Source organism: Protopterus annectens, chromosome 17.part0 (assembly GCF_019279795.1).
Source record: "Protopterus annectens isolate FY-2018-M chromosome 17.part0, PAN1.0, whole genome shotgun sequence".
Classification (NCBI taxonomy): Eukaryota; Metazoa; Chordata; order Ceratodontiformes; family Protopteridae; genus Protopterus; species Protopterus annectens.
Genome location: NC_056751.1, coordinates 249,367,872 through 249,380,458, shown reverse-complemented (window position 1 = coordinate 249,380,458; position 12,587 = coordinate 249,367,872).

The following is a 12,587-nucleotide window of genomic DNA, read 5'->3' as shown; positions in this document are numbered from 1 at the left end:
ACCATACATTCTGAGATGGATCTGTTAATTAGGATAGTGACAGGGTAAGCTATAGCTTCTGCAGCTAGTTGTAAATATTCAATAGGTAGGTTGTTGGTGGCTTGCGTGGTTGGTTTGAGTTTTTGAAGGATATTGATTGATACTGAATGAAAGTTAAAATGGGTGGTATTGTCTTTTGTTTCAGGAGGAGGAGATGTTTTTGTAGGAGGGGGGTTATTAGGGCAAGTTTGGTTATTTGCAAGGGCTTGGTTGGTTTCTGTAAAGAACTTGTTGAATAGTGTGGTAATATTGTCATGGTTATTTTCTGTTTTTGGTGAGGGGGTGGAAGTTTTCCCTGGTAATAAGAGAGAGTTGATTGCGGCCCAGAATTTTTGTGGGTTATTAGCATGTTTATTTTGAATATTTTGGTAGTAGTGGATTTTGTTTGTTTTAACGAGTTTTTTGGCCTTGTTTCGTAGTTCAACGTAGTTTTGTCTGTCTGTTTGGGTTTTACTCTTATGAAATTGTGTCCAGGCTTTCTTCCTATTTTTTGAGGAATGCTTTTGTAATTTTAGTTAGCCAGGGGGCATATTAAGTTTTAATTTTGGTGGTTCTGGGGGGGGGGGCATGGTCATTAAGTATATTTATGAAGGTTGTATTAAAGTATTGGACTACTTTATCGAGTGATAACTTTTTCAAGGGGGTCCAGTTACAGCTACTCAGGTCTCTGTTAAAGTTGTTATGGTTAAATTGTTTTTTATTTCTAATTTCCTGTACTGTTACCTGTGTTATTAGGGGTGTTTTAAATCTTAGTAGAAATGTTCGATGGTGATCGCTGAGGGTGTCAGGCAGACATCCAGCAAGGAATATGAGGGAAGGATGGGATACAAGTATCCAGTCCAGTATGGCTTGATGTTTGATTCTTCTGTCAGTTCTAGTGGGGAATGTAATATTTTAGGTTAATCCATGTAGGTTAATGTGGGAGAGTGGGTTTTGTTTGGAGCAGTTGAGCCAATCTATATTGAGGTCACCTAGTAGGATGTTTTCTTGGGGTAGGGAGTTGGATATCCATTCTAGTAGGTTTTCCACGATGGTAATAATGTTGCCTGGTGGGATATAGCAGCCTATGATGTTGATGTATTTTTTGGGGTTTAATTTTAATTTGGCAAGGGTGAGTTTCATGTTTTTGAGGTCAGGGGTTGAGATGTTGAGTTGTTCTAGTATGAGGTGACTTTTAGATAGTATGGCTACTCCCCCACCCCTTTTTCCTACTCTGTCTTTCCGAATGATGTTATACCCTGGTGCTGTAATTTCGTTATCGTGAATATCTGGTTTTAGCCAGGTCTCAGTCAGAATGACAATTTCTGGATTATATAAGGTTAGTAGAGCATGGAGGTCATGGACTTTGTTCAGGATACTCCTTACAATAAGATTAATAATGAAGACTGAAATTTTCTCCCTGTGGAGCAGGGCATTATTCAGATTGGGGCTAGGGGTGAGTGGGTCTGGGTTAGGGTGTATGTCACCACAACATATGAGTTTTGTCTTGAGGTATAGGTAGAGTCTGCTAAGTTCACTGATAATTGTTATGTGTTTTAATGTAGTGTGGGATTGTCTACATGTTGAGAGTAGTTTGTGTGAGAAATAGTGAATAAGGGTGGTTTGGTAGAGGTATGGTGCTAGGTGAATGTAGGTGTAGGTGGGTGTATAGGTAATGGATGTAGATTGTTTTGGAATGATTAGGTTTTGTTAAAGTATGACTTGATAGCTGGTAATGCATGCTAGTAGTACTAGGGTAGAGATGGATATAGAATATAGTAGGAGTTGTAGACCTGAGTTTTTTGATATTATTATTATTTTTATTCTTGGGGAGGGTGTGTAGAGTTGGTGGGGTAATATGTAATACCGGACTATTTTCATAAACATACTAATGTATGTTCACTATTGCATTACGATGGACAAATGCATACTCACAGTGATACAAATGTTTAGAACAATAAGCTGGAGTTGCTCCTAATGGTAAAATGCCAGTACTTTTTGAAGAATATATACCACTTGCATCTCTCATCCTTCTTAGTCTTCCTTCATAGGCTCGCATATTTAGTATTCTCTCCACATTAGCTGTGGGGGACATATAAAAACATTAAGGTCAGCAATCATAAACAGATGCAGCTGCTTCATCATTCAGGCAGTGCCTGTAAGTGATACTCACACATCTGTGGAGTGCCATCAGTTCTAGATTCAACCATCCAATGACTGAAGGGATCCCTCTTCCTCTTCCTGAGGTCTCGCTAGTAATTTTTACAGTGTTTGTCAGTGCAAGGATACTGTTAACAGTGGACAAATCCCAGGCCAAAGTATTCAATGCATCCAATTTGTAATCTGACCCATGATAGTGCTCCTGCAACAGCCAGGCATTATGTTCATTCACTAGGAGTCCAACAAACACTTTGGACTGCTGCACACCCCACCTTTGAGAATGAAATCTCAATCCTTCACCATGAATTCTAGCCATCTTTAATGCAAATGAGCACCAATGTACAATGTGATTTCCTGCCAATTACAGTTATAACAGATACTGAGAATGCGGAACGTTGTGACCTGCAACATTTGAAAATGGTGCGAGTTGCTTGCCATCATGCAAACACAGGCAACATGTTTGTGCACAGTTAATAATGCACAATATTTGAGATAATACAGATATTATTATGAAAACTGCCTCAGCTATCACAACAATAAGTATTATATAGGAAATACTAGCACAACTACTAACATTTATCATGTGAAGTGGGACACTATTAAAAAGCACAGGATTCTGCAGTATCACAACTCTGCACCTTAGCTATGATACCCCTGCAATCATAGGTGTTCCCAATACAAGAATATGCATGTATAGGATTCATTGCATTAGTAACTATTACAAGGACACATTACAAAACAACAAGGCTGAATTACTTGTATTCAAACCCAGGACTCCCTGAACTTGTAAGTGACACAACTCCTAGCAGCACAGGAGAAGTTACATTGCTATCACAACCCAAGAAAGTGCCTAGAATGTCAGGTTTTGCATTAGCATAAATTCTCAGAGGAATATGAAGTACGTAATTCAAATGTGGCCCAGTAATTCCAGACTGCAGTCCACAATGATTTGTCAGTGATATTCCAGACAAACCCAGGTATAAAAGTAACAGACATATATGGGAGTCATGCTAGATGCAAGGGTTGCCAACACACACGTTCCAGATGACTACCATGACATTACACATGACTAGGCAGTTGTTCAAGTGGTTGAAATTATGGTTAATGTAATCCCTGCCTTGTTCTAGAACACATCAAGCATGTTGCCTTTTACTGTGTTAATGATACCTGTGGTTAATATACTTATCTTAAACACATACCTTAATTTCCAGTGGAATGAGTTTCCTCAATTTGGCTCTGGCTGTTAATCAAGGCTACCACAGGTCCCATAGTTACTGTTCTGTGTTGTTGTCCTGCAGAGTCTTCATCCTCTCTGTCTAGACCTATTGCCAGCAGCAGTAGCATCAGCTTCAGCTTGTATCACACACACCTGGATGTAAAACTTTTCTGCTACAAACACTCTGTGCTGACATTGTATCTTTACCTCACTAATTTTCACCTCAACATATAAGAAAGGGGAAGGAATCCACATTGATGCCTTATACAGACCTCTCAACCAATCAGGGACAAATTTCAACAGAATCAGGGACAAGTCAAGAAAAAATCAGGGACAATCAGGGACACTTTTAAAATATTAGTGCTACTAACTTGAAACATTGACAGAATCAGAGCATATGAATTAATACACATTTTCTGAAGTAAAAGAAGTCTATAACTCTTAATTATTGTCATTACTCAATAAGTGTAATTCACCACCTTTCCTCCAAAAGTCACTAGTTTTAGGAGGGATTAAGAGGGACAGAGCTAAAATTTGAGTCAAAATCAGGGACAGTTGAGAGGTATGGCCTTATAGCTTGTTGAGAAGTTGCATGGGATTGGTTGATTATACTATAAATCAGCTGTGTAGGCTGCATTTAGCATTTCTGAAACACAGATTGGTTCAGATGCAATCAACTGCTAATGAGAACCATCATAAAAAGGCAAACATGTTGCTAGGCAAACCAGTGTGGATGAGAGTTACTTCTTATGTTTAACTCATTGACACATTTCTTGTAGAGCAGTATCTTTCAACAGAGGAGTATTGTACTCCATCAGGTATGTATCCATTTTGTTTCCTACATGATGCATGTGTTTGAACATACTTAGGAAGAATGTGGATTAGATCAGTAAGCCTTTGTTAGAACTGTACTCATGACATGGCATTGTTCTCCAGCCCTGTTAGACATACAGAGGATGTAGAATACATCACAGGTATAATACTGTGTGACAACTAGGTATACAGGTCTCCTGGGTACTTCCTTTTATAGCAGTTGTAATAGTTCACTGATGTTTTGTTGGTGCTATTGTTTATATTTTTGTGGAGGGTATTTCCTCCTATGGGGCACACTACAATGGACTGCTGTGTTGGGTGTATAAGCATACATGAGTATCTGTCATGGCACAAACAGGAATATGCCACTATTGCTGCTATCCTAGTTGTGTCCGCACCCTTTGTATTTCTGGCCTACTCTTGAATATGAGATGTGTAACCAAGCGGTGAATACTGTATGTATCCATTTTGTTTCCTACATGATGCATGTATTTGAACATACTTAGGAAGAATGTGGATTAGATCAGTAAGCCTTTGTTAAAACTGTACTCATGACATGGCATTGTTCTCCAGCCCTGTTTGACATACAGAGGATGTAGAGTACATCACAGGTCTAATACTGTGTGACAACTAGGTATACAGGTCTCCTGGGTACTTCCTTTTATAGCAGTTGTAATAGTTCACTGATATTTTGTTGGCGCTATTGTTTATATTTTTGTGGAAGGTATTTCCTCCTATGGGGCACACTACAATGGACTGCTATGTTGGGTGTATAAGCATACATGAGTATCTGTCATGGCACAAACAAGAATATGCCACTATTGCTGCTATCCTAGTAGTGTCCACACCCTTTGTATTTCTGGCCTACTCTTGAATATGAGATGTGTAACCAAGCAGTGAATACTGAGAGCCTTCCTTTACTGCTGAATCTCTACATAGTTTACTTGTATGTATGTGATACTTATATATGTTCTCATTTCTTTGTATTTCAATAAACATTATGCATTCACATTGCAGGCCCCCATTTTTGAGGTGGAAAATTACCTCATCACTGAGGCGTTGCAACAACATTACCAAGTCATGCTGTCCTGAGTGACGGAAAATGGGTCAGAACGTGCACCCCTGTGGAATGAACTTGTGCACAACATCAATGCCGTGGGTGATCAAAATCATAGCTATGAGCAGGTGTGACACCATGCCACAGACATGATCAATGCAGCAAGGAGACGAACAACTGATGTGACCAGGCATCGTCAGGTCACTGGTGGTGGGCCTGCAGCAGGACCTCCTTTCACAGCCACAGAGGAATTCCTGATAAACCTTGCTACACAAGACAGCTCCCAGACACCCATCAGCCAGTATGTTGTGGATGTGGATGCCACCCATTCCTCTCAAGAGGCATTTCCAGGCATGCTTAGTTAGATCAGCAGTTAAATACTGTTGCATTCACTCTGTCAAGGTGTATATAATTTTACATGGGTGTCAGTTTTTTTTTTGAGGGGGAGTAAGTTAGCTGGAGTTTTAAGCTCATGTAGACATTGTCGGACACATACCTTTTAACATTGCAATTGCTGTAGATATGAGATTATTGGACCTATCACCCCGTTATACTGTAACATGTGGTGCTGTTGCTGTTACCTCTCCCTCAAGTATTTCAGGACCATTAGAAATTGGAAGATGTTGTGCTCCTGCTGCTTGTAAGCAGAAAACTGTTATGTCAGAGATGTAGATATATTTCACTGTATTAGCTAAAGTGTCATCCCAGGCCTCCTGGCTGGATTCATGTACTGTGTGCATAATTGTCAGCTGTACATATGTTTTCTGAATGTCCACAGTTTAGACTCATACCTCTGCCTTGTAGGTATGACCCTAGTAATTGACTTCAAAACTATTGTAAGGACATTAATGATTGCCATAACTGTCAGCTGTACAGATTTTTTCAGAATGTCCACTGTGTACATCATTTTTTTTCATAAGATTGTTGTTTTTCTGAATAATTATTTCCAAATCATTACAGACTGGAGTTAGGAAAAGATGTCCACACATCCTACTCTGTGAGGCTGGGAGGTCTAAAAGTCTGTAATACTGACAGCAGCATATACAACTCAACATATATTGCAACATAGTATTGCAGAGCATAGTAGTGCAGATATTAATGTATTGCTTTTTCCTTTTTATCACAGGTGACAAGGGAGGTTGGTCTTTGTCTGCTACACCACCTGATGTCAGTATCTCTTCAGACTCTGATGACGATGGCAGCCAAATTGAGGCACAGCTGGGGGTTGCAGAGGCTGAATCAGACACAGAGGTTTACATCCCTCATTCGCCCTCATTATCGCCAATCCATACCCAGTTGCCTGAGGCCACGGATATTAGACAGTTGGAGGGTGAGGACATTGAACAGGGAAGTGTGGCTACTGTGGCTTCTGTGACTGCCGACACTGGCTATAGCCAAACTGTTGGTGAGGTTCCACACAGGTGGATTGATGGGGTGCTTGTAGGAGGCCTGCTGTCACTCCACCACCTGTTGCAGGTGTCTTATCATGTGTCACTTGGTGTATGTTTAGGGCCATCATGGAGGCACAAGTGCATTCAGAATGGAAGTCCTGATGAATGCTCAGGATTATGGATGCAGCACAGTCTGACATCCATGACTGGTTTAACCATGTTGCTGATACCTTGGATCGCTTGACTGACACAGTGGAAAGAGGTAGGTCTGAGACAGATCGCAGACTATCATGAAATGCACAGTGTTTGTGTTGGAATGTCTGGAGTTGAGCATCAGCTTTGTGGGCATAGGTAAGCAACTACATCTGCTGAGAATCACTGTGGCCTGTGGTATAGATATTTAGATGACTGCTGGTGTATATGGGAAGGTTCTATTGAAACCTGGATGGAGTCAGTTAATTATTTAAATACCAATAATTATGGTATTAAATTTCTTGGAAAGATTCAATCATTTAATATAGACTTCTTGGATGTTAATGTTTATAAACTGATTGATGAGACAATGGCTACAAGTTTATTTCGTAAGCCTTTTTCCAAGAACTATGTATTAGAAGCCAGCAGTTGTTATCCTGCACACTTTAAAAAGAATATACATAACGTGCAACTTTTAAGGCTTAGACGATTATGCAGTTCCAATGAGAGGTTTGAGGAAGAAGCATGTAAAATGGAATCTAGATTTTGGAGGAGGGGTTATAATGAAGACTTGGTTTCAACAGCACACTGTTTTAGTTCTAGACAAGATAGGAACGTTTTATTTAAATCAAGCAGATGGAGTGATGATAATATGATTATGGATTAGATACTGAGATTTAACACCAGTTTTGGAAACAATACCTTTAAAATAAAAGTAGTAATTAATAAATATTGGCCAGTTTTGAAGTCGGACCCCTTTTTTGAACAAATATTAGATGAATATTGTCATTTTATATATAGGAGGCAGGGAAATATAGGTGAATATTTGAATAGGTATAAAAAAAAGTTCCTTTTTGAGTAATACTGTTATGAGCGTGTCATTAAAAGGTAGTACATTTTGTGGAAGTTGTACATATTGTAAACTTGTGCCTAGAACTAAATCTTTCACATCAATTAATACTATGAAAGTATTTGAAATTAGGACGTTGATTAGATGTAACATTGATTGGATTATATACATGGCCATATGTCGGTGTGGTGCTTTTTATATAGGTCAAAAGTCTAGACCTTTTAAACATAGAATAGCACTACATATCAATAATATTAATTGTAAAAGATGTAGAAGTGCACTTTATAAACATCATTTGGAACATGTTGGGGCACATTTTATTTTGTTGGTATTGACAGAGTTAAGGGAGAGGGACTATCACAACTGAAAAAACATAAAATTTTAGATTATAAAGAGAGTGTGGATTATAAATTTGGGGGCATTATATAAAATAGGGTTGAATGAAAATTGTTAGATATAGTTTTGTAGTGTGGGAGTGTAACAAAAATATATGCTTATATGTCGCTAAAATTATTTGAATATGCATTGTTAGTTAGCTTTGTACTTCTGAACTTATGTATTTGATGTATGTTATGGTTTACAGGAATGTTGTGAAAATGGGAACATTGTCATTTTAATTGGTTATTATTTAAATAATATGGTTATGTAACTTCCTGTTACTGATTTAGCACTGATGACTCCTACATGGTAAAACCAGTTTACAAGTAACAAAGGCTGCGTCCAAGTATTTATGCCTGTTTATTTTATCTATTTGGATTAAAAAGGACTCCTGCCATAATGATGAGTAGTTATTTTTAACTATATTACTGGAAGAGAGCTGGTGCTGGATGTTTTGTGTGTTTTCAGCTGGATATTTCTTTCATGCACCGCTCATTGTTCCTTGCACATTTTTGGTCGGAGCACTGTTTCATAAATATACACACACACACACACACACACATATATATATATATATATATATATATATATATATATATATATATATATATATATATATATATTTTTTTTTTAAAGAAATTGCTTGGTGAGCAATGGATTTGCGCTCTGATTAACTAAGTGTGTGGGCATGCGCATTGGCACTTTTGAACTTGTTTGCACGTTGCTAACCAGTGCACATGTTAGAGGTGCATTGCTTACATCAGAGACTTATTATTACATAACCTATGACTCCAGCCCACACCTAGCTGTACTCCAGGCCTGGATTTTGCTTGTTACACAGTCTGACCTCTGTCTCTGTTAATGCACTGCTGGGCTTCGCAAAAACTGGCATAGGTTGTAGACATGTGGAGCAGCGAGCAAATGTGGAACTAATATGAGAAGGAGGTTAATAAGGTTAATATTGGTATAGCACACACAGACCCGCAGTCTGTAAAACACACCTTATTACAAGTTCACATCCAAAATATCTGCTTATCTCAAACCCTGAACACCATCACACAAGCTGACTATCTTAGTCCTTTGCACCACAGAAGCAGCTTGACAGAAAGAGGATCATTCATCAATCACCTGCATAACTATGCACATTGCTATTCCTCAGTCACCTAACACATACAATGTAAGATCAAATTCTATATTACTATCCTGAGACTGTGTGGCATACTAACTGTGTGAGATGCTTATAAAGCATAGATGAGTTACTGTTACAGCAGTTACAAGGGGACACTGCTGTTTTGAGGGGTGGGGGAACAAACTCCATGTTCTGTTAGGAAACACAATATTCTATAATTTGACCTCACATTCTAACATCTGCCTTGAATGATGTGCCAATAATCTGTTGCAGTAGGACTGCATGAATATTCCATGCATGAAGCTACTGATTAGAAATAGAAACACGATACTGGAATTGCTGACTGTAGTCCCATGTGGATGTACCCTCTGTTCAAATAGCCCACTATAGTTACCTGCATAATGTACCGGGTCCATAGCTATAATGACATATTATAATAATCCACTAGAATACTGTGTAGGTTATGAACTTACTTTGCAAATGCAGCAGTTGACAAAACTGTAGTTCAGGGCTGACTCTGATGCAAGCAGTAAACAGCCAATACATGGATAGATACAGGATGCTTGAGTTGCCTAGCATCAATTTTAATATATGTATGAAAGTAAGAGTGAGGTATTAGTTCATAGGACCCTAGGTTGTCAGTCTTAGCCAAAGCCAGGGCATAAAGAGCATGTCTTCATCTGTCTACAGGGACATGAGCGGGGGGGGGGGGTGTTCCTCCTCCGAGTCTTCCTGGGACAGTGGCTGTGGTGACCTAGGTACTGGTGGGGGCTGTGTATCCCTTCCCTTTGCTGATCCTGCTGCAGCTGTTTTGGCAGGATCAGATTGTGTAGCATAGCACATACTGTGAATATTTGTGCACATGTGCATGGTGTATACTGCAAGACGCCACCAGATATACTGAGGCACTGGAATCATGACTTCAGAAGGCCAAACCCATGCTTTATGATGTTCCTAGTTTGTGCATGTGTCTCATTATGGCATTCTTCCATGGGTTTGTGTGCATTTCTGATGGGTATCATCATCCACGGTTCCAAGGCATAGCCAGCATCCCCTGGATGTCCCCCCCAGCAAACATCTGGTACATCTATGATGTGCGTCAGATATGGGAGTCATGATAACTGCCAGGGTTGCACAGACATTCATGATAATCCCCAGGCCGTTGCACAAGATGGAGTGGTATCCCTTGAGGTTAACGTAGATTCTACCCTGCTCACCAGGTTGTGCCTTAATGTGTACATGAGTGCACTCTATGGCACCCAGTACTTCAGGGTAGTGCGCTACATGGTAGAACTGTTGCATATTGCTGGCCTTCACCTCAGGGGAAAGGGGGAAAAGATATGTGCTCACTAGCATGTGGGAGCATTGCATCCAGAAATTGGTGGAATATCCTGGATGCAGAGGCCTGTGACACTCCCATCAGGTCTGTGAAAAATACCTGTAGCTAGTATCCTAAGGGCTACACAGACCTTAGCTTCAACTGGGATGGGTTTCCCTCTGTTAGCTCTGGCTCTGAGTTGAGGGTAGCAGAGCTCACTGAGTTCTTGTAATATGTCCTTGTCCACCCCGTAGCACTCTACAATCTCCATCTCATGTAGCTCCTAAGGTTACCCTGGGCTTGAACACTCTTCTCCTTCTAAGCCTAGATCTATTGTCAGCAGCACCAGCAGCACTGACTTCAGCATCTAGCACATACAGATGTAGAATAGCTGCAGCAGCCCCTAGCATTATCTCAGTTAAAATTTCCAAGTCTCTATTCCAATGGTTCTGAGTATTGAGGGAAAATCAGAATGTTGGGTGTATGCATACTTTATACAGTGCTGGAGTAGGTCCACCATGAGGGATTGGCTAATTATGAAGCTGTTCACTTGCTTAGGATATAATTGACAAGATTTAAAGGCCCTATTATAGTGAGCGATGCTGCGCTGTGCACAACGCCTTGCAGTATAGCTATGCAAAACTGTATATTAATTGAATACATCTGTTTTCTGTTTACAGCTGTCTACCTCATGACTGGGACATGGGTGCTCTGATCACCCGAAGAAACTAAGCTGTGACCAAACTGTTTGCGGCAAGTGACACATTGCGCAAACATGTGTACTAAGCACAAAAAACTCCTAAAACTAACATGACACAACCCCCTGATGTCATTCATATCTAGTGGGAATATAAATACCGTGTGGGATCCTACACAATGTTGATATCTGTACACAGCTTCTCCCTTTAGCAATTCAGCACATCCATGGCATTTACCCCTCATTTGCATAGTATTCTTGCTGACAGCCTAGAAACTACACAGTTCATAGCCATGTAAGCTGGTTAAAAGCATGAAAGCATGATTGTGCAGTCCTGATGGAAGGTTTTACACTACTTTTGTCTAGAGTACATTATATAGTGTTCTTTTAAATTTGTTATTTTTATGTTAAACATGTTTGAGCAATGCGGCACATAGCGCAGACATGTGGAAATTAAAAAAATATATTAATTTGACATAATTCCTGCTGTTTTTAGACATCCACAGTGTATGATTCCAACATTTGTGTATGGGATTGTGCCTTTTCAGGGGAATATGTCCATAGTTTTGGAGTTTTACACCCCCTTCTTTCTGGGTATACTCCTGTACGTGGAAAATTTCCCCATATACTACTAACACGGATACACAGATGCATTACAAGTTGTTGGATTGCTCCACCTAGTTAATTTGCATAAAATTCAGCTATTTAGGCCAAAAGTTCCATAGTTACGTGTGTGTGTGTGTGTGTGTGTGTGTGTGTGTGTGTGTATGATTGCGTGCCACTACACAGAGTTTATTGAATCTAAAAGTGTTTGCGCCTGTGTATACATCGTGGCGGGATGCATACACAGGTAAACATTTCGTGTAAGCTTTATTGAATTTCCCTGATTATTTCTTCAGATTTTCCTACAGACTCCAATGTGCTGTTTATAGATTCATGTATCAAACCAACAAACCTCCACCTCGTCTTGTAATTATTTCTAAACATTTATTTAATAAAACTTTGTATTGACACAGACTCTGCTTCTACAATTCAGTTGTGACTATTATTTGAAACATACTGGTGTATAATAAAATCCAATTCCTCTTTCTTTTAATGCTTTGAGCATTTGTATATTGGTATCCCATAGTTCTTTTAAATTTGGGGTCTGGTTTTCTTTTGTACTAATGTGCAGGAAATCCCTTGAAAACATGTCACAGTCTATTACTAATTTTCCCAGAGTCTAATAACTTTGCACCTTTTTTAAGTAGCCCTGCTTATGTAACCAAGTATTAAACAATTTGGCCTTAGTAACAGCATAATAAAGTATTCCATTTTTCGTCACATAATTGTACATTCATTTTGCAGGGCCAGATTAATGACTGTTTA